We start from the raw sequence: 23,645 nt of genomic DNA on the forward strand, positions 1-23,645 counted from the left end.
CTTTCAAAATAATTTAAAAGTGTCTGGTAAATACTATTTTCATGATAGAGTTAATTCTCAAAACTATAATTATAATTATGTGTTTGATGTATTAAATTTTAAAATTATTGTAGATGTACTATAGTTACCAAAAAAGAGATTTTTTTTTTAAATAGTTTTAAAATTCAAATTTTTATTTTGATAAGAATTTATAAATATTTAAAATTATAAAAAATTTATATTAGATAATTATTATTAATTAATAATTAAAAATTGGATACTATTTATATTAAACAATTTATTCTAGACTACTAGTAGAAGAAGTTTTTTTTTCTTTTTCACTTCTGAGGAAAAAAAAAAAAAAAAAAACCATTCTAGTTTCTAGTTTCCAACATATTAAGGAAGAAAACTGAACTTCAACACCATAATCTAATGATGTCAGCTTTACTTTCTAAACTTTCATAATTTATGTATCTTTATATTCTCTATGCATTAACTACTTCAGAAAAAAGAAATTTCCTTTTCTATTTTATTATACAATTTCCAAAAACCCTTCAAAATTATAACCAAGAGTAATGTGCATGTTTCTTTTCATCTTGCTCATGATAAACCACTTTTCTTACTTTCTCCATGCTAGTAATATGTATTGAATATAGTTTTGAGAGTGCCTTATGGGGAGCAGAGTACTCCTCACACACGCTCTTAATTTTTTGTGTTTTAGTACATGATACATTGCTAAACACATCATGAATTTTAGAGTAAACGACATATTCCCACCAAGATTTGACGAAATCCCAGGTGAGTACCACAGGTTCCTTTTCCAGATCTCACCCTTAAAGTAACAGTGTTATGAACTTTTAGGGTTTAGAGCGTGCAATTACCATAATGCCCCTAACCCTAAATTAATAAATTTTGTTTTAACCCTATTATTAGAATTTTAAAACTTACCATTTTATTTTCAAATTATTCAAAAACACCCTCGGTCACACACACCCTCATCGGAAACAGCCCATCGGGCTGTTTCCGACGACGTCGAACGCCCTGGTCACTCCATCCTTCCCCTAGTCCGTCGTCCAAAACCCCTCTGGTTCCCGACTCATTTGCCCCTCCAATCGCCGGCACCGTTAGGCTTAGGGTTTGGGTGTTCTTCACCGGATTCCGGTCGATTCCGGCGGTGAAAATCCATTGGACACCACCAATGAAACCACCGTATCCAGATCTATAAAATCCCCCTGTCCCCAGCAGCCATCATCATCATTCATTGGCCGAGAGTTCGTGTTCTTCGACAGTTTTTCGATGAAGTGGTGACGGCAAACGGCGAGCTGTCGTGGCTGGAAAGGTTAGGGGTTTTGTAGAGAGGATCGAGAGTCAAATGGTGGTACAAGGGTAATTTTGGTAGAAAAATCACCAAAAAAAGAGCGAAAACGTTTACCGGCGACGGTCTGCTAACGTGCGCCGGGACGGGTTCAGCTGGTCTGCTAAAGTGCGCCGCCCATGTAAAATGACCAATTTACCCCTTTACCGTTAAATCAAACGTTTTTCCGTCACTTTAAGGGGGGGAATCTGAATAAATAGAATCTGTGGTACTCAGGGATTGCGTCAAACCTTGGGTGGCAATATGTCGTTTACTCTTATTTTAAAAGATTAGCCTGATAGTTAAGAATGTTTACTCCATTTCTTTTATGTTAGGTTCAAATCTTGGGGTTATCTACCATCGGGGGCGAACCTAGCCCCTTGGAGGGCCTACCCTCACTTTTTTTTTTAAAAAAACATTGTTTATATAGATGCATAAAAATTCTATTAATGTATATATCTAGGTCATCATCGAATTTTTAAAAATGAGAAATTTACAATATCAAGCTCATAAAAAACTTATTATTAATATATATATTCTAGACCTACAATCATAAAAGTTTAAAACTCTCTCTACTCTTCTCTATGTCTGCCTATGTTTATGATTTTATCCTCAAAATTCTTTCCTCTCTTATCTCTCTTCACTTCTCTATGTTATTCATTCTTAAACTTTTGAAGACTGAAATTGTTGAAGCTTTCACTATCAAGGCGCCACAATTAGCTTTGTTTTTTTTTAGTTATTTTAGGGTTGAATCATGCTTATTTTTTTGAGATTTTTTATTCTAATTTGATGGAAAAAGGCATAGATCTTGTGAATGTGTTGTGTTTTGTGTCTAAGTGTTCCTACTTTCTCAATAAACTCTAACTATATTTTATTGAACGTTATTCTTGACCCTTCACCCATCACTTTCCTACATTTCCAATGTCACCGTTTAGCTGCTCAAATTTATTAAAGTTGTTTGAGTTATTATCTATATTTATACTAAGAAAATTTTTCTCTTTTTATTAATTCATATTAAAAGTCAAGGCAACGTTGACTTATTTAAGTTTTGATTAATTTTAGCTTAGGTAGGTCTGATCAAAGTCATGAAAATTTATATTATAATCTTTAAAGCCAAAAAAAAAAAAAAAAAAAATTAAAAGAAAAAAAAGAGGAGAAATAAGAAATTTGGTGTAGAATATTTTGGTGGATTGTGATTGTTGTAAACTCTTTTAATTATACTGGATTTAAGTGAATTGTTAGATTCTTTGATCCTTTGTTTTCTTTAATTGAAGAACTTTTTTCACGTAAAAATTTTGTTGTTCCTTGAGAATTGGATACTTTTCAATATAATTTGTTCAAGATTTTGCTTCTCAAAGATTTATTCAAGTAGTAAAGTATTGTGTTATTGCATTATTTCTTTCAGATTATTGATATTATATATTTTTTTTTACTTAAGGTTAGTGATTTTTTTAAAGTTTTACTAGTTGTTTAACAAACTATGACGGACACCAGAGGCACTCCACCCCCACCCCCCCTCACCTTGGACAAAATCCTGGTCCGCCACTGCCTATTCTAATAACATAATGACTTAAATAGTCTTTTGAGCTTATAAGGTATTTAATGGACTTCGAAAATTAGTTGAGATATGCCACGTGGACCCGAACACCGTGGTTAAAAAAAAAAAAAAAAGACATCATTGCTTTTTATAGTTGATGTAGTCGACAACTAAAAAAAAGGGAAAAAAATTTCTCAAGAGTCTCCATGCATTTGAGAGCATTTAATTTTCATTGCCTCATATTGTTGGCTACATTAATTAATTTGTTAGACACTTGCATTTAGTAAAATGAGGTGTATCCATAACCCCCACTTGTAATCTTGATTTCCTTAAATGAAACTGCGGCTGTGAACGAATAAGACAACAGCGAGAACAAAATAACAATAAAATAAATCACAACAATAACAAAGAAAATAACGCACGTGATTTATTCTAGTTCATCCAATATGACTACATCTAGCGAAATCAATATTATTACAATACTTCTTTACCTCTTTCGTTTATATGAATAAATTGTTCTACGATTTTATCATATTATAATAAGAGAAAAATATGTTTATATATTAGGTTAAAGAGACTAAACTTAATTTATAATATTTTATTTTTAAGTTTAAATCTAATAAAAAATTAATAATTTAAAAGAATCTTTTTAACACTATCCGCGAAAAAAGCTCAAACGGTCAAACCACAACGAGACACCAAATATGTCAACGCAACTCATTAATATTGAAGTAATCAATAACTCCGAGAGTCTGCTTGCTGCTTGACTTGACTTGATTTGTTTTGTTAAGCTTGCAGTGGAAGAGTTTTGTTGTCAATTAATTAGTTCCAAGTCGACTAGTTTTAGGCTTTCAGCCCACTTAATTTCACACATTTATTACCAGTTCCCGTGTCTCTACACGTGTCGTCGTTGTCTAAACGTCATTAATATCACTCTTATATTTAATTCGCATAATTCATTACTAAACGTCAGTCTAAAATATGTTACAGTGGTTTAATTCAACGATTTCATTACTTTAATATTCATTAATCAGGTAGAATTTTCAAATGAATATTTGACGAAACAAGAAAATAAAAGATTATATTATTTTGAAACAATATAATGTAAAACACATACATATATTTTGAAATCTATAATATATTAGTTAACAAAATAGAATTAATGAATTTCGGAAACAATAGTTTTTTGCAATTTTAGTTTAAATTCGAAAATATTGTGATACTGTTCATATTAATAAAGCATAGTAAAATTCTAAGATCTTTCAGTATGAAAAGAAAAAAAAAGGACAGTGGATTTTAAAGTGATGAACAATGAATTAAAAAAAATAAAACTAGAAATTAAAGGTTATGACGAGGAGGGGCCTGAACTTAGAAAATAACATAGACAAACGATTTCACGGTGGAAGCGTACTTAGTAAAATTCTTTCGGAAGGCGATGGTGCTGAGATAGAGTTGGCATTGATGACGAAGCTTTCCAACCATGCCATGGATGTGGTGGCCAGATTGAAAATATTGACAAATTTTTTCTAAGTATTTTGAATATGCCATGGGGAAGCGTACTTATGATTGTATTTTCTTCCTTTAAATTTCGGTGAGTTTTTTTAATGAATATTTTCTAGACTTTGTTCTGCATAGAATTAATTCCTGATAACGAACCTTACAAATCACTTTGTATAACCTTTACTTGATTATGTGATTTCGAGTTTGGGGAGCTGGTTACATTCCCTGGCCCAAAAAGTGGTCAGTATAGATAATGTCATGTAATTCAGTTTTTTATTCCACTATTTCTATTTATCTGGTTTATACATATTTAATCTCACTCTTATATTTAACTCATATGAATTAACACTAATATACTGATTATGAGCCCTACATTCATCAAAGAATCGCACAGCTTTCAGAAATACAAATTTCTTTGACATTCTAATTTCTTTTTCTTTCTGACAAAAGAACACACTCATAGAAATAATGGCCGGAAAGGAAGAGGGACCAGCGATCGGAATTGGTCTTGGGACTACATACTCATGCTGTGCGTGGCTATGTGGAAAAAGGAAGAGTGGAGACCATAGCCAATGATCAGGCAACAGGACGACGCCGTCTTTTGTGGCTTTTACTCATAAGGAGCCTAAGGGTTTTACTCATCGTGCAATTTGTACAATTTTATCACACATGCTAAAAAAAATAACACAAGTTTTAATTTGTTCAATTTAGCAACACTAGATAGTAATTATGTTCAATTTAGAAACACAAAATAGTAACTTTATTCAATTTAGGGAATTTGCTACTAATTACAATCACATTTAAAAGTAAAAAGGCAAATTAGTAATTGTATAAATTATAACAGAAATAAACAAATAGAAAGTCCACTAAAATAATTCTATCCAATAAAACGTTGACACGCGTCTAAAGATTTTTTTTAAAAAATAAAATAAATATTTAAAATTAAAAAAAGAGGAAAATTTTGAAAAGGAAACAAATATTTTGACAGTAGTTTAATTTTAAATTTAAAATAATAGTGGTTGTCCTTCTTTATGTAAAATTTTTTTATTTTTTTTTAATTTTAAAACCGGTTTTCTCTTTTTTATTTAAATTATTTGATTTTTTGTTTCTCTCTTGTTTTGTTTTGTTTTAATATTTAAACTTTGAAATCAACCTTTTTTTTTTTTTTTAAATTTTCAACTAATTTTTTTAAGTTTTCAAATTGAAAATTGAAAGACTAAACCAAATAAATCTAGAGCTTCTAAGGCTTTTGTTTTTTTTTTTTAAAATTAATGCAAGTGTCCCCAAATTGAAGAAAGTTATTATTTAGTGTCTCTAAATTGAACAAATTGAAACTTTTGTTTTTTTTGTCCCTAAATTGAACAATTATTAATTTAGCTTAAAGTCCCTAGATTGAACATATTGAGACTTGTTTCAACTTTTTTTAGAACTTCATAAAAAAAGTTGTATCTAAATTGATAATATCCCTATTATTTTTTATAAAAAATGCTTGTTGGATCAATTGATCGGATAAAATAAAAATATATTTGACTCTTTTATAGGGTGATTCATGTATAAAAACCTATTTGTTTTTGCTGAATTAAAAAGTAAAAAAAAAAAAAAATGATTTATGGTGAGAGAGAGAATGATTTCAACTTTCATTTAATTCTCTCTCTATCGTTAAGTCTGAAAATCAAATTCAATGAGATATTTTCAAAAATTTGATTTGTTACCAAGAACAATCCAATATTTAAATTTATTATATGATAGAGTTATTATACACTTGACTCATGCCAACAATTATAATTTAATTATAATCAAGACATTTGTGATAAAAATTCAATTCAAACAATATCTCATTGTTGTAAAAAATTGCTTCCAATACCGCGTTTCACTCTCCGATTCCATAGTTCACTTCCAAATCGAACAATGAATAATGTTTCCTTCCAATACGAAAATTAGCACTTATTTAAACAAACCATACCAAACGAAATTGAACAATGGATTACAATGATTGGCTTAATCGAATTTTAGTTGTTTGTGTATAGAAAAAATCTCTTGTAACAAATCATGAACAATCTCTATAGAGATCAATAAATATATGAACACTTGAATAATGCAGTGGTGAGCAACGCATAGCCTGTAGCCCACCATTCATTGCCTAGATACCCTTCGACTATCTATGCAAAAGGGCATGCATTCTCCACATGGAGATCAATAATATATTAATATTTTGTTCATTTTAAAATAATGCAATCTAATTTAATTAAACAACAAATACGAGAAAATGACTTTTACATAATACATGGCAACTACTTCTATTAGGGTGGGGGAAAAAAAAACCGAAAACCAACAAAACCAGTTCGGTTTTGGTTTGAAAATTGTTGAACCGGTTTTCCGTTTGGTTACGGTTCATACTAATTAAAAAACCGGTTCCCGAAACTGTTTTACAAACTGGCTTTTATAAAAAATCCTAAATATTATTAATCTAACTAAGAGACTAAAAACTTATTTCACCCAACCCCAATTTCAATTTCATATCCGCCGACTGTCTTTCACCGTTTGCTATTTCATACTACCGCCGACTGCCTTTCACTGGTTTCTATTTCATATGTGCTGCCGCCGATTGCATTTCTTTCTGCCTTTGACCGTTTCTATCACCCCTGTTGCTGCCGACTGCCTTGCCTTCTATTCTTTAGTAAAGTAAACCACATCTCCTTTCTTCTTTGAATCCTTAAATGTAATATGTGACTTATACAGAGAGAAGCTGAAACGAGTTAAAGAAAGTCTGAAATGAGTTTAGAGAGAGAACGAAACGGTCTTTGTTACTGAAATTTTTTCTTGTTACAATTAAAGAGGAACAAAAAACAACGTTCCTTTATATAGCACTTATACAGAGTAAAGAGTAAAGTAGTGAGCTGAAACTTTCCTTAAAACGACACCACTTTGGCCTATTATCAAAATCATCCAAGACTTAACACTTGGCACTTTCATCCTCTTATATCAACATCTCCCTACAACCAAACCTGGTTTAGGGTCTTCACTCCCAGTTTCAGTTCATCAGCAAAAAAAAAAAACTCAATTTTGATTCTTCATGTCAACTTTAGTTCACAATATAGCAGCTCAACTGATACTTCTAAAATTTCAGCTTTATCAGCTTAATTCTGATTTCTAAAATTTCAGCTTCATCAGCTTAATTCTGATACTTCTAAAATTTTAGCTTCACAGCTTAATTCTGATTCTGATCCTATACTGCCAAATTCTCAACATATTCCAATTTTGCACTACTAAATTCACAACATATTCAAATTCTGCACTACTAAGCTTCACAACAGTCACTCCCATCAACATATTCAAATTCACAACATATTCACTGCCAGATTCACAACGCACTACCAAGCTTCATCAACCTTCACTCCATCAATCATTCATTAACATTATCAACCAGTAGAATGTATCAGCCAGCAGAATTAGAACAATTCATTTGCAATTTCTGCCAAATTCTTCAAATTCACTTCACCACATGCATTATCGTGGCAACCATTAGTAAAAGAAAATGTACAAAAATCAGGTTCACCAACTCTGATTAGAAATCTGCACTAGACCTTTTGCAGACTTAATACCAAACCTGGTTTTGAGTCAACTTTCCATTTCAGTTATCACAAAAAAAAAAAAAAACTCATAGTACAATCCTAATCAGAGTTATCAACTCTTGCACTGCAAAACTATCAACACAGCGCACAATCTCACTCATACACATCTGCACGCCAAATTCATAACCCATTCTGCACTTCCAAATGCAAACACATTCTACACATGCCAATTCATACACATTCTGCACTGCCAAATTCATACCCATTCGCACTGCCAAATTTTCAACACGTAGCAACACTTCAAAAAAAATCAGCTTCAGCTTGCCAAATTCTAGCACACTCTGCCAAAGTCCTAACACATTCGGCCAAATTCTTTACTACCAAAATGAGTTATAAGTAACTCCACAATATTCAATCATCAGAACTTCACCAAAAAAAACTTTCATCAACCTTCACTTAAGCAATCACTTATTATATTGTCAAAAAAAAAAAAAAAAAAAAAACCATCCAGCAGTTTTAAAAAAAAAATCACCAAAAAGACTAGAAATCTGCACTACCAGTTGCAAACTTAATTAGTAAAAAAATTCAGAAATCAGTAACCAACCAGAACTCAAACCTGGCATCATCAAACTGCTTCAGAAATCGTAACCAAACCAAACTCAAACCTGGCATCATCAAACTGCTTCAAACCGTAACCAAAGCTCAACCTGGCACCATCAAGGACTGCCATTTTTCAGTAACTAGAACTCACACTGGCACCATCAGGACTGTCATTTTGTCTTAGCTCACTAAATGAGCAGCTGAGAGGGTTTTGTCAGGAGATAAGCAATTTGAAGTTTTGATGGCACATATTGAACCACCAGCTTCTTAGCTAAAACTTGTTCACAAGTTAGTGTGCATCCAATTCAATATGTTTGGTCCGTGCATGGAACTGGATTAAAAGCAAGCACTCCAGCACTCACATTATCACACACATACCACTGGAGTTGTAGGAAAATTTAGGCCCAATTCAGAGACATATTCTGTAACCAGCCACCTCAGTGGCAGTTTGAGCAAGTGCTCTGTATTTAGCCTCGGTTGAGGACAATGCAACAACTTTTTGCTTGCGAGAACTCCATTGGATGAGATTGGACCCTGAAAACACAACACCCACTTGTAGACCGCAATCATCAGGACTACTTCCCCAATCGGCATCAGCATAACACTCAATATTTAATGATACGCTGGCTTAAACTGTAATCCAAACTGAAGAGTACCTTTGATGTATCTAAGGATCCTCTTGCATGCCTGCCACTGCAGATTGTTGGGGCTTGCAAGTGTTGACTGAGTTTGTTAACCGGAAACGCTATGTCAGATGAGTAAGGTTAAATACTGCAGAGCACCAATAGTGCTTCTGTATATCTGGGCTGTTCAAAGTGGGCTGTCTAGGAAGATAACCTTGTACCAACAGCTATTGGAGTGGAGCAAGCATGAGCTTCAGTATATTAGTTCTCACAGTAAATCAGTTGCATACTTAGTCTGTTTAAGATGAATACCAGCTGAAGTTCTGGTTGCTTCCAACCCCAAGAAAATTGCAAAGACCCAAATTTTCAACGCAAATTCATCATTCAGATCTGTCATCAGTTGAGTAATATAAGTAGAACTGGACCCGGTAATGAGAATATCATCAACGTATCCCAAAACATAAGTGACAGCAGAATTTTCCTTGAAAATGAACAAGCTAGAATCTGAGATGGAGTTCGAAATCCCTACTCTGCAGTGTAGTTTTTAACTGTCAAACCAGGCCCTGGGACTTGCTTCAAACCCATACAGAGCTTTATTCAGTTTGCAAACAAAGAGGGATAATCAGATGATTCAAAACCAGGTGGCTGGCACATGTAAACTGTCTCATTCAGTATGCCATTAAGAAGGCATTGTTCACATCAATCTGCTGAATGTCCCAAGCATTAGAAACTGCAACGTAAGGATGATACGAATGGTGGATGGCTTGACAACTGGACTAATGTTTCAAAGTAATCCAATCCTAGTGTTTGTTGAAACCCCTTTGCCACTAGCCTGGCTTTGTACTTGTAAACTGCCATCTGCATTAAATTGAGTCCGAAAAACCCTTTGTTCCCAACAATGTTCATGTCAGAAGAAGAGGAACAAGAGACCAAGTGTTATTCTGACAAAAGCATCGAAACCAAATTGCATGGCTCTTTCCAGCTGGACTGCAAGTGCTTCAGCTGCAGATTTCGGTTCAAGTTCAATGTCATTCTACCATGGTAAGATAAGCTGAATGACAAAATGTTTATCTTCATTTGGAACTGGACAACTAAACCATATGCATCAGATTTATTCTGCACAGCTGCTGTCAAGGCCGAACTTTCAAGAGCTAAACCATATGCACCAGAGTTATTCTGTACAACTGCTGTCAAGGCTGAACTTTCAAGAGCTTTAACTGTTTTTCAAATAGTAGCACCAGACTTGGATCTTGTAATCTGGGGTCAAATTGGAAGCATTTTGTGACACTCATATCAGCACAGCACTTGTGCTGATGATAAATCAGCTTCAAGATGGCAGGTGGGAGGAACACAATCTAATCTAATTACAGGTAATGAAGAAACGATGGTAATGGGAAGGAGTCTAAAGAGCTGCCACAGATGCTGTATTGGTTCTGGAGTTGTGAGATAACAGTCGTGGGTGCAGGTGTTATGGTAGTGTAGATGAGCTGATATGTTGGTTTGAGGGTGTATATTGAATTGTTGACTGTATTAGAAGAAGCGATAGGAGTAGCAACTTGAATCATTAAGAACAGTCTTGTTGTAGGCTGTTTACTGCAGGAGGATCGGGAGAAACTGAAGAGGAGACAGATAGGATGAAACAAGGTAATGGAACAGAAGAAGTATTGAAACTATCCTGTTTATGAAGAGAAATTGCTGGAGAGAAGAAACGTCGTAAGGATCAATAAAGTTTATTTTGAAATGGAAATTCTGTTTCATTAAAGGTGACACTAGGTGTAACAAAATTTTCCCATCTCTCTTAGACACTTGTACCCTTTAGAACAACTATATCCTATAAAGACACACTTGGAGGAATGAAACTAAACTTATGACTGTTAAAGGGACGGAGGTAAGGAAACACATACAGCCACACTTTAAGACTCTCATAAACGGCTGTTCGTGAAACAATTTGAAATAAGGAGTATCACCGTGTAAGACATCAGTAGGCATTCTATTAATCAGGAACGTAGCAGTTCTCAAATGCCAACCACCAATATGCAGGGGTATGGATGCATGTGCAAGCAATGTTAAACCGGTTTCTACAATATGCTTATGTTTACGTTCACTACGACCATTTTGTTGATGAGTGTAAGCACATGAATGTCTAGATTGAATGCCTAAGTCATTTAGATAAGGAATAAGAGTTTTATACTCTCCTCTTGATCAGACTGAAGACACTTTAGTTTAGTGTTAAATTGCCTTTCCACAAGGTGATGAAATTTAATAATACAGATTTAACTTCAGCTTTTGTTTTTAAAGGAAAAACCCATGCAAATCTACTGAAATCATCTAAAAACTGAACATAATACCGGAAACCTTCGACATACCTACAGGGGCAGGTCCCCAAACGTCAATATGAATTAAAGCAAGGGGTTCAGAGCATGTGACTGGGAGGCAGGAAAAGTGTTCTGATGTAGTTTGCCTAATGAAGCATCACAAAAGAAAGTTTCAGATTTTTGTAACTGGGAAACTGGTGGAGAGAACCTGAAAAACTGGTCATGATTTTTTGAAAAAACAGCGGCAGTTTGGATTGCCTACATCTTCTATGCAACCATATGAGTCGAAGGTTGTTATACAGAAGCAGTGAAGACTAGGTTGAAGTTCAGACTTAACACGACTCATCTCTAGATTTATATGTGAAACATTTGAGCATTTTGTGTAGGGAATTCCACCTTTTCTGGCAAACTTAGGTTATTCTATATCATGAGACAGTTCAGACTTAGAATATAAGAGCATCACTAACGAGATTGTGTTTTAGGTTTATTCAAAGTAGATACACAAGTAGATTGAAGCTGATCAAGAATTGCATGTTAGAAGTAGACATATCAACACAGATTAAAATTAGAAACTAACCACATTGTAATCACAAAATGATCAATTTATTATTCTAAAGACATGTGCAAGTTTCTTACATGATGTGGAACGAACAGTTTATATGTTTGCATTGAGACTGATTACAACTGAGAGTATCAGCAGCAGATAAGCTACACCTATATGAATACTACCTATGGGACTGACTAACAATGCGTCTCCTGAGGATTGGACAGAAAGAGCGTGTTTATTAGATGAGAACTATAGTAGTGCACTTGTGAAGCTTTGGAGGTGAAAAGCAGAAGGAAACAGGGCATGTGGAATATTCAGCTGGTATAGACCTCCCTTAAGGCCCCTTGCAGTAACCATTGTCTGTGTGGATTTGTCCTTAACAACACAACAATTTGCAATCAAACTCAACAATAACATTGTCTTTGGTAAACATAGAGATGCTAAGGAAATTTTTTGTAATGTTGGCACACAAAGTATATTTAAGATGTAACATTTAGAAGTAGTGAAACTATGTAAATAGAATGGCCTGTATGAGAGATAGAAAGGTGCTCACCACTGCCTACTTGACGTTGAGGCTCACTTGCATAAGCCTTTGCTGATTTGTAAGCTGTCCCATATTAGAAGTACATGTCAGTAAGCTCTAGAGTCCATATACCACGCTGGATCAGTGGAAAGAAGGCGTAGCACATATCAACCACATGAGAAGGTGGACAGAAATGATTCCAGATTGTCCACAATTCCACCACACACAGTATGAAATCCAGCCCCTGGTCCAGTAGTAAACAAATGGCTCGACTATAGCCAGAGTTCTGCTGACTAGGTACTCCAAAACAGCCAACACCTGAAGCAGGAGCAAATTATGCTTGACTGTCCAATGGTGGAAGAAGGATTGAAATGTGCTGAACACTAATGTTTGGGACTGATGACGATGGTCATTATGCAATTGATTAGCAGCAGAAAAAACATTGTTTGAGCATGCTGAGGATGCTGAGCAGGCTGGAATAAATAGAGCTCTGATAATGCTGAGGATGCACATTTTGGTAGCCTGGATGAGTAAAACCAGAGTACTGCTGTTGAGGAACATTAACAGAGTGTGCTGCTGTAGCTACCACTATAAGCTGCTTAAACTATGGTAACACTGAACAGCAGAGTGTCCAGCCTTATTACAGACTTGACAAATGAGTCTATTTCTTCCATTACCAGCTCTGCCTGTTCCATAAACAGGAGGTTAGTCCAGTTTTGAGTAAGTCCATTACCAACAAAAGGCATAAATTTTGAGGCTGAGAGGATTAAGACTGGTGGAGTGATATAAGTCTGTGGCGAGGATTTCCCAGAGACATTAGGGATGGTCACAACATTCTCAAGTTTGTAGCTGTGTTATAACCAGTCTGCTCTTTTTTCCAGAAATGCCAGTACATTAGGATGACTAGCTACTACATTACAGATCTATTGTAGAGATCAACTGAGTTAAATTTTTCTAATCTCAGATCATATTTCTGAGTAAATTGTGCCTCTTAAGTGTAACATTATCAACTTTGAACTCTAATCTGCAAGTGGAGTCATAACAAGCAGCCTTATACTCAGGTCCTAACCCATCTAACAGTATTGAAGCAAGTCCTCTCAGATACAATCATTCCACTTGCTGCTAAACTTTCAAATATCTCTTCAGTCTTTTTAACGTAACACTAATATGAGATTACACTTTTGAGTAGTTTGAAATAAATTTCTAAGAATGAGAGCTCGAGCCTTGGAATTGTTACAAATTCGTTTTCTAAGCCTAACAAATTTCAGTAGCTACTTTACATTTGTGAAACAACACGAGCATGCTTTCCGAATGATGCAAGTGGCCACTAACTAAAACATTTATCAACTCTTTTCCAAAAAATAAGCCGGATTAAGTTGTTCACTAACCTCAGATTCATCGATTAGAACTGATGAGGGACAACGAGCGCTACCTAAGAGGTGATCTTCCATTCATGAAGTCGACAGCAGATAACACTTGGGAGCTCCAAAATCGGTAATTATTTCGTGTTAGCTTAGGGTTTATAACTTGCACACTCGAATGAGAGCTAGAGTCGATCGATTTGAAGCAATCTGGTAACTTCTCGATTCTGTCAAGCATGTGATGAGCAGAGGGAATCCTAGCCATTAACGCGGTCTTGGCGTTGAATACAGTGTAACTTATACAGAGAAAAAGCTGAAACGAGTTATAAGAAAAGTATGAAATGAGTGTTAAGAGTGAGAACTAACTGTTTGGTACTGAAATTTTTTCCTCGTTACAGATTAAAGAGGACACACAAACAACTATCTCCTTTTATATCGCACTTATACAAGTAAAGGAGTAAAGTAAGGTGAGCGAAACTGTTCTATTAACGACACACTTTGGCCTATTACCAATCATCCAAAAGACTTAACAACTTGGCAACTTTCATCTCTTATACAACTAAATTGCTATTGAGGTCAAAGTGAATAGGAAGTGAGACTGAGAAGAAGGTTGCGAAAAATTACTTAGAGGGGCCCTGATCTCTAGATGGATTCTCCATATTTTCTTTCTGAATCTGCAAATGTATTTGTGGTTTAGGATCTGTTGCTGTAAATAGCTTTGTGAAATTAATTAGTTGAGTTTTGTTGCAGCCCACGTAGTGATGTATTGAACATATTTACTGGAAATTTCATTCATCTTGTTAACAAGTTGTTTTAAAGGAAGTGAATTTTGTATATTGATTTGCTAGGTAACAAGTTTAATCTTTAATTTCGGTTGTAAGATGTCTTTGAACACGAGAATTATTGATTTGCTGTTATCTTCAGGATGTAAGATTCATTAACTATTCTTCTAAATTGTTTTTTGAAATTGAGGAAAACACCGTTTAAAACCGGTTAACCAAACCGATTATTCTTCGGAGAACTGTTTATAAAAAACCAGCTAGTTTGGTTTCACCTTTCTTTAAACCGTTATCCATTCGATTAAAAAAAACCAACGTCGGATTTGCCACCCCTACATTCTATACAGACTTTTATACTTGATTACTATAAATATATATTAAAATATCTATAAGACTTATACCATAATATTGTATATAATCAGATTAAGGTGATTAAGAGTATTAAGAAAAAAATACTTTGTTATCAATATTCACGAATACTATACATAAAAACATTGATATATGAAAAACATTTTTTTTCAACTCTCTATTTATCCACACAACATTCAAATCAATATACAAAAACATTTTTTTATCCAGCTTTCTTTTTTATCTACACACATTCAGATCAATATACATAAAACATTTTTATCCATCATCTATTTATCCACACAACATTTAGATTAATTACAAAAACATTTTTTATCCAAATTATTTTATCACATATGACTAACATATCATTTTTGCAAAAATGAGATAAAAGGTATGCCTTTGTATGAAATGTTTGAAATCAATGTGTTGCAAACGTTCTTAACTGTAATAAGAGTTACACTTGCAACTTTGGGAGATAAAATGGTACCTTTTATCTTTATATATATATATATATTTATTTCTAAAGCAATTAACTATTACAATAAATTTCCATTTCCATAATTTTCCAATCCTCTATTCTTGGAAACATTGAAGTATTACTTCTCTCTCTCTCATCCTTTCATAATGTCAGTGGTGTAATTTTTTTCACTCACTCCAAAAAGCAAGATTAGGAGCCACAAATAATTTTATATACAAAGGTTAATTTGTAAATTTACCTTCCAAAAAAGTTTTTGATCCGGATCAATTGATCCAAATAGCACTACTCTATTTTTATTAGTTCTCTCCATAAATTCAGGACGTTTAAATTCTTTTTTATTAGATTAGATCATTTGGGATTTATTAATGCTCATCAATATCCTTTTTCTTTTTACTGATTCCTTAATTAATTAGAAAACATCTTGTGAAGTAATATATTCCATATTTAATAATTTGCCTACAATTCCAAGATGCTACAAATTTAATATTTTTTGTTTATAGGGTTTGGCTTAGGATATGAATTTAGTAGTATTAGGTTTAATATTATTTTCTTATTCTCTAGAGTGTGAGAACAATTATTAACAAATTTATTGTACCGAGAGAGTTAGGTTATATTTTCAATAATATTGACTCTATTAGATTAGTCAATTTTGGGTGAACGATAATTAGCGGTGTTATTTCTTTTGTTGTTGGTTATTTGTATAATTGTTTGTTTCTTTTACCAAATCCTCTCTATTCTTTGAAGTAGGGTGAACGATGTGTGTTTCTCTTTGTTGTTGGTTATTTGGTAATTTTTGTTCTCTTTGATACCGAATACTCTCAGTTCTTGAAGTCTGAGCCCGACACTTCAACAGAAATACAAGCTATTAACAAATAAAATCTTTGACGTTAATTTCTTTTTTTCTTCTGATTAAAGAGCAAATTCTTGAATATGGCTTGGAGGAAGAGGGACCAACCATCGGATTGATCTAGACTACACCTCATGCTGGTTTGTGTGGAAGAATGACAGAGTGGAGATCATAACAATGATCGCGTTTGTGTGGCGTTTACTGATAAGGAAGCGAAGAACCAGGTTACTGAATCCCTGTAACACCGTTTACGGTAGTATTTTTATACTTTCTCTGATTTGATTTCATTATAGGTTTATTTTGGTCAGGAAATGTACTTGAAATTGACCATCATTTAGTTATATGTTTTTCATTCTATACACATGTTAATCATTGTAGATGCAAAAAGGTTTGATGGAAGAAGATTCGAAGATGAGTCAGTCCAGAGATAGCAGTTATGCCTTTCAAGGTTGTTGCTACTGATGATGGAAAGCCATGATTCGGATTACAACAAAGGTGAAGAAAGCAGTTGCGTCCTAGTTTGTCTCTTCTATGTTACTTCCAAGATGCAACGGTTGCCGAAGATTATCAGGGTACAACGGTGAAAGATGCAGTTATCACTGCTCCTGCTATTTTCAATGACTTCAGTTCGCAACTTGACTCGACTGACATGAGAGATAAGGAAGCCGTTGGGCTTGCCATCGGATGGCTCGATGACACTGGGAGCTTGTTGAGGCAAACATTTACCAGTACAAGATGGGAGAACTTGAGAAATCTATATTCTCATTTTGTAATAGTAAAGGTAGGAGATTCACAAGAAGCAATGTTCTACTGATAGGTTGATCTAGTTTTCCCGAATTGTTATAATTCTGATTTGATATTAATTTTGGATTATAATATTATATATCTGAATATTAATATGCTTAAGTTGTTGACAATAAAATTTTAATGCTTTAAGTATGCTCTTTCACGCTTAATGACTAATTTTTATAGTAGTAAAAGCTATACGCCTTATAAAATTGAAGGTTAACCCAATGAATAAGAATCGGTCAATCCCTGAAGAAAATATTTATCCACTCGTGTATTACTTTTGATTTTTTTATTGGATGAAAATATATTTTGTGTATAAACGGATAATTATAAAGAAAATATATTTATTTAGTTGTTACTTTTGCAGAAGTTAAGAAAGGAAATCTGAGTTTACAGGTACTTAACACAAAATTAAATGTAACCATCCAGGCCAAATTGAGCTGCAGCTACATGGGCAATTTCCAGGGGACCAATTGGTGTTTTCATGGACAACACGCGTTTAGCCATTGCTTCCATGGGCAAACTCATGTTTGTATATTCTCCGAGCTTGTTAATGAAATTTTAAACAACGTTTACCTCAAATCTCTCGGTGGTGCTGAACATTGCAGTGGCATCTTACTGTTCTGAACTCATATTCCTTGCCAAATCCTGTCACCAATCATGCACAAAGTGCTGAACACAACGAATATGTGAACTCCTAGGCTTATTAATTTCTTGAAGAAAAACAGCTGAAGCTGTTGATATATCATGTCTTCTACGTGGTGGCTCTACGCCAGCCATTGATTAAGGCATTTGGAGGAGAACTTGAAACACAGCGAGTTTGTTGGAATTGGGAGCAAAAACAAAATACTTTTACTTAAGAAAACAGTGACACTCTATATTTTATTATTAATGTTTAACTCTTTTATACAAGAAAGAAATACTATTCTACTTCATATGAAAACGAAATCTACTTTTTGTTACCACAAACAACATCTATGAAATAATATTTCTAATCAAGTCTACTTCCTAATTCAACTCACAAAATCTCTTACTGAATAAAGTTATTCTAAAACAAAATACTTAAAAAACAGGAAGTAAATAAAACTGGAATTCTCGATCCGCTCGCCCACCACCATTTCCATCGCCCGGCTGTCGTTTTTTCCGTGTTCACACTGCTTCCCACGCTCTCTGCAATGACCATTTGTCTGTGCAACTGTATCGCTGGGCGAGATTTCTATCCTTAGCTGGTCGTCTTGTCTTCTTCACCATTTGTGCAGACTCTTCTTTGCCATGGACAAGTTCAAGCTCTCCAAAATGGGTTCACACTTTAAAGATTTCCTAATATATGTAGACATTTCAATTTTCCCCTCCTCTTTCCCCTTGGGAATTTTCCCTGTCTTATTCCCCGTCCCACTAACATTTGAATTCTGAAACTGTAGATAAATTAAATAAATTAAGGAAAAAATGAAGAAAGCATTAAAACTAAAGACGGAGAGAAAGAAGAAGAAGAAGAAAAAAAACTTTGAAAAATTATAATAAGGGTGTAAGAGACATTTCCTTAGGGCGGTAAGTGATGGTTCTATATTCAGGGGTCAGTCTGCCTAAAGTGTAATACTTACTAACCGTGAAGTTTCTAAAGATCGAGGTGATACTAGCCTTTTACTTTTTATCAAAATGCTATAATAAGGATATAATTATGGTATATTTCACAATAACTAAAATATATACACCAAAATTTCATATCATAATTAAATATTCCAAATGATGTTTTTAGTGTTTCCCACATACTTGACATTTCTTATTGGTGTTTAATTTTCTTGAAGATTCACCCCTCACCTTAATCCTCAGTAGAAGCCGCTCTTTTCTATAAATTGACTAACTTATTTGAGAATTGAGTATTTTTTCCAGAATGTAAACCAAAATTAAGGTAGAAGGAAAAAAAAAAAAAATTGTATTACATCAGGCTTATGCAGTTTCATGTAGTGTGGTCATTGAAACAATTTTCATAAAATAAAAATATTGTATTAAAATATAATATTATATTGAAACAAATGTGTTTTAACTTGTGTTTTTAAAAGGTCTATTATTTTATATCAATTTTTTTTTTTCAATATGTTACTGAATTATCTACGTTCGTCTTTGTCACAAGCGTTAATTGGCTATGTCTAAATTTTAAATTGCATGTATGAATTCTATTCAGTTTTTTTTGTAACGATATTACATTAAGGGTGCGTTTGGTTAAAAATGTGTTGTACTACTGAAATATTATTTACATTTTGGTGTGGTTTCTCTGCCAAGCTCGGGCCAACGCGAGGATATGCTCGACCCTAGAATGAGCTCGGCAATTATGATTATCGACTCAGCATAAGTCGTACGTGAACATAACTAGTCCGACAATAGGAATTAATCAATCAATCCCCAAATTACTACAGATCCAGAGAAATCGCGAATGACTGTTCAACAGTTATCACTGAATCGATCATGCACCCAATCCAAGATAAAATTATGATTCCAATCAATTTAAATCCCCTTAATTTCGTTTTTTCCTTTGTACCAATCTTGTATAAACCCCCTCTGACAATGAGAAGGGGTCAGGAATTTCTTATAAGAATTGCATTGAAGCCCTCAAGCAAATACAAAAAAACACAATGGACGTAGGTGTGTAACCTCCCAACCACTTTAAAATCTCTTTTTTAGTCCATATCTCGTTGATTATCATTAATCACGCACACATCAGTTCCATCCAACAAGGTCCATCGATCTCGCTTTTGGTGCAGAATCTATATCAACAACTGAAAGATAGATTACTAGGTCTTTAGAGAAATTGTTGGTTGGTTGAATAAATGGTGGATATGTTATAATAATATTTTGGTTGAGAATAAATGTGGGTATGTTAAGAATTACAAATCTAAAAAATATATTATTTTAATATTTTTTAACAAGAAATTGCTAAAACAAACATAAAAATAATTTATAAAACAACATCCCAAGCACTAAACCCAAGCCCCACACCAAATAGCCGTAATGGACGCATGCCTGGTCTGATGTGGTTGGTCATCAGCGACCGTAAGGGCCTAAGATCCATGGCAATAAAACACATAGATCTAGCCATTTCACAGCCCATTTTCACGCGTAGATTCGAGTTCGTTTTCCAGGAAAAATCCTTACCCCGACATACGCAAGATCTCTCGCAGGTCTTGCTCTATATAATACTTATGCATAAAATGTATTACTTTTAATTGCGAATTTTGCTTTTAACTACTTATTAAACTTTTATGTAGGGTATGTAGCTAAATTCCTCAATGTAGCGGGTCTGGGTAATTGTTATTTGGAACATATGAGGGCATGATGTCATAAATGATAAAAGATTTGAGGGCGAAAAATGGTTCAAAAATAAGATTACCAGTAATCTTATACCCCTCGGAGGTATCTGCTACCTCAATATACAATAGAAATACTATTTGCAATAAAGATCGTATTTTCTACTTGACACCAACCGTAGGAAATCTTGAAAATTAAATGAAGTAGGATTATCTATAATATCACCACGATACAAACGCAACTATATCATCTTATAAATTGGTGCAATACGTCTATTTCAGTCTAAATATTTGTAGTACGTTGGTTTCAAAACTTTTTTTTGATATTTTTAATTTATTATCATGTGAAATTTTCAGTGAATTTGACGAACAAGAAGTGAATGGATTTTAGTAATTTTGTATAACAATGTAATATAAAAAAACATATATATATATTACTTGAAATCCCTATAATATATTAGTTACAAATGTAGAATATGAATTTCGAAAACAACAGTTTTTGAATTTTTAGTAACAATTCGAAAATTGTGTATGATAGTTCATATTAATAAATATAGTAAAAACTACGTCTTGGGCTTATTATTTGTTCCCTATTCTCAATCGATTTGTAATACCGTTTGGCTTATTATTCAGACAATACAATCCTGGCAGGTTTTTGACCGTTGAAGATTTCAATCCACTTTTATTTCTCTTTCTCAGTTGTTCACTGCATCAGTGCTTCACCACCTGGAACCATCTTGCTACCCTTCCACCAAATTCTTCTCCACCACAATCTTCCACCTGCAAATAAAAAACAAAGCACATTGGCCAAACGACCAGCCACCTATCAGAAAACCCCCCACAGCACCCCCAGTCAATCTTCCACCATCATCACAACGAACCGCACGGCACCACCCATCACCATCTTCCACCATCGTCACATTACCACCCCACCACAGCATCACATCTGCCGCCATCATCACAACACAAACGTACCAGAAATCAACATCATCCACTGCATCACCTAATAACAACAAACACCAGAATCACAAACCTTCAGGTGACTTCCCGTGTCGATCTGCCAAATCCAAGTGATCGTCACAAACCCACCATGTGAACCCACATCCTCACAGATCTGTCCCATCGAACGTCACGATCGTCACAAACAGCCTACCGTGAACCCACCGTGTTGCAGATCGTCCAACGTTAACCCGACGTCACCGATCAAAACAAATCCACCACCTGAACCCACAATCCATCAGATCTTCCACGTGAACCACCGACTCATCATCGTCAAAACGACCACGTGAACCCACCGTGTCTAATCTGCCAACGTATAGCCCATGTCACGATCAGAACAAACCCACCACCTGAACCACACCTCATAGATCTGTCCCAGTGAACCACCGACTCCAATCGTCACAAACGACCACATGAACCCATCATCGTCACAATCTATCCAACGTTAACCCCGATTCACCGATCAGAACAAACCCCCATCGTGAACCATCGACATCGCAGATCGTCCACAGGAAGGTGTTTTTGATTTTTTTTTTTTTTTTTTTTTTTTTGCAGGTTTTTAAATATCTGTACAAACATTGCCATGATTTGTGATTGTGTTTGATGTTTACTGTCCAAAATATTAGGGAAGGGAAAGAGACCCGTGATACCCAAATCCAGTTTGTGAGCTTCCGTGACTATTTGTTTTCAAGACACCCGTAGCAATTTTCCTCATTTTTTATTTATTGGAAATAATTTGTGTTAATACTGTTTTTTCTTTTCATTAATCCTTTATTTGGACTTTAATATGCGTTTTATAATTGGTTGACTCAAATGATATCTGCCATGAGCTACTTGGATCTGTGGATTTTTTTGGGGTTTAACATACAACATGTGTGCTATGTTGCTTACAATGTTTAGCCCATGGTCAAAATATTGCGTTTCATATGTCTGTCTATTTAACATGGTTATGTATGGAATAATTTTGGGAGTAAAAAATTATTGGATTATTGGAAATAATTTGTTGGGATTTCACTAACTGATATATTGTTCTGTAGATTCGAATGTTTTTATTCGAAGAAGAAATTACGATCATATGCACAAATGTATATAATTTTCTGACATCGCAGGATTGATTACTACTTACACAAGGCAAAGTTTCGACATTTTTTCATTGGAGTTCGTCTACACCCTATTGGTCGACATGGTCTGTATCTTCCCTTGCATTGATGTCTTCAACAGTGTGGATCGAATGAGTTAAGTTTACTGTGTTTACTTGATTACGTTTACTGTGCGTATGTCTGTTTGTAATGTGATTGGTGATTCGTATGGTGTCCCAAGTGTTGGTTTCGTTCTCACCGTACTGTCCTTAGATGAGTGATAAATGAACGGTCGCTAGATGACCCACAATTCTGGTCCTTTGTCTGAGCGGAAAATTTGCGCGGTACTTCAATAAAAACAGAATTACAGAAATGTTGGAGCTTATCATCAGTGGTGGAGGAGACTCAACGCACACAACTAACCTCTAAGTACTTTCCTGCGAAGAGTATATCAAGCATGCGAAAATTGCTCAACACACGGGGTTCGAGGGGATCATGAGTCGCAAGTTCTCAACGTGTCCCTGAGGTTTGGCAAGAATATGTAAGGTAAATTTTCAACTTTTTTAACTAATATTATCAAGACACCGTATATTGTATGCATTTTTTTCGAAACTGCCAAATATTAATATATTATTCTTTTGCATTACTAGCAAAACCCATTGGTGCAACAATTCTACCACAAGGACTTCCTCACAATGATGCTTTATGAAAATCTATTTGAGAAGCAAACTGCCTTTGGGAGAATGCGTACAACTCTACATCTCAACCGTGGAGACCTCCACTTATTAATATGCGCGTTCCCAGGGATATACGACTTTGAACCTATCAAGATAGACGACAGGGGAAAAACGGCCAACACATCTGGCCATGGAAGAGCGAATAGGAGGAGGGAGAGCTGCCGAACAATCACTTATGGATGTCACTGGTGGATTGACGACGAGCTTGTGAAGACGACTATGGGATCGAGGGCTAGCAATCGAGTGGAGATGAGAGGGAGGATGAGAACACCAGTGGTCCATCTGATCCTTTTCCGTGGTAATTGTATTGACTCATGACAGCCATGCAAGTACCCAAAGATTTTACATGCAGTTGTGAAACTTATATCAAAAC

This window comes from Pistacia vera, unplaced genomic scaffold (assembly GCF_008641045.1).
Source record: "Pistacia vera cultivar Batoury unplaced genomic scaffold, PisVer_v2 Contig1045, whole genome shotgun sequence".
Lineage (NCBI taxonomy): Eukaryota > Viridiplantae > Streptophyta > Magnoliopsida > Sapindales > Anacardiaceae > Pistacia > Pistacia vera.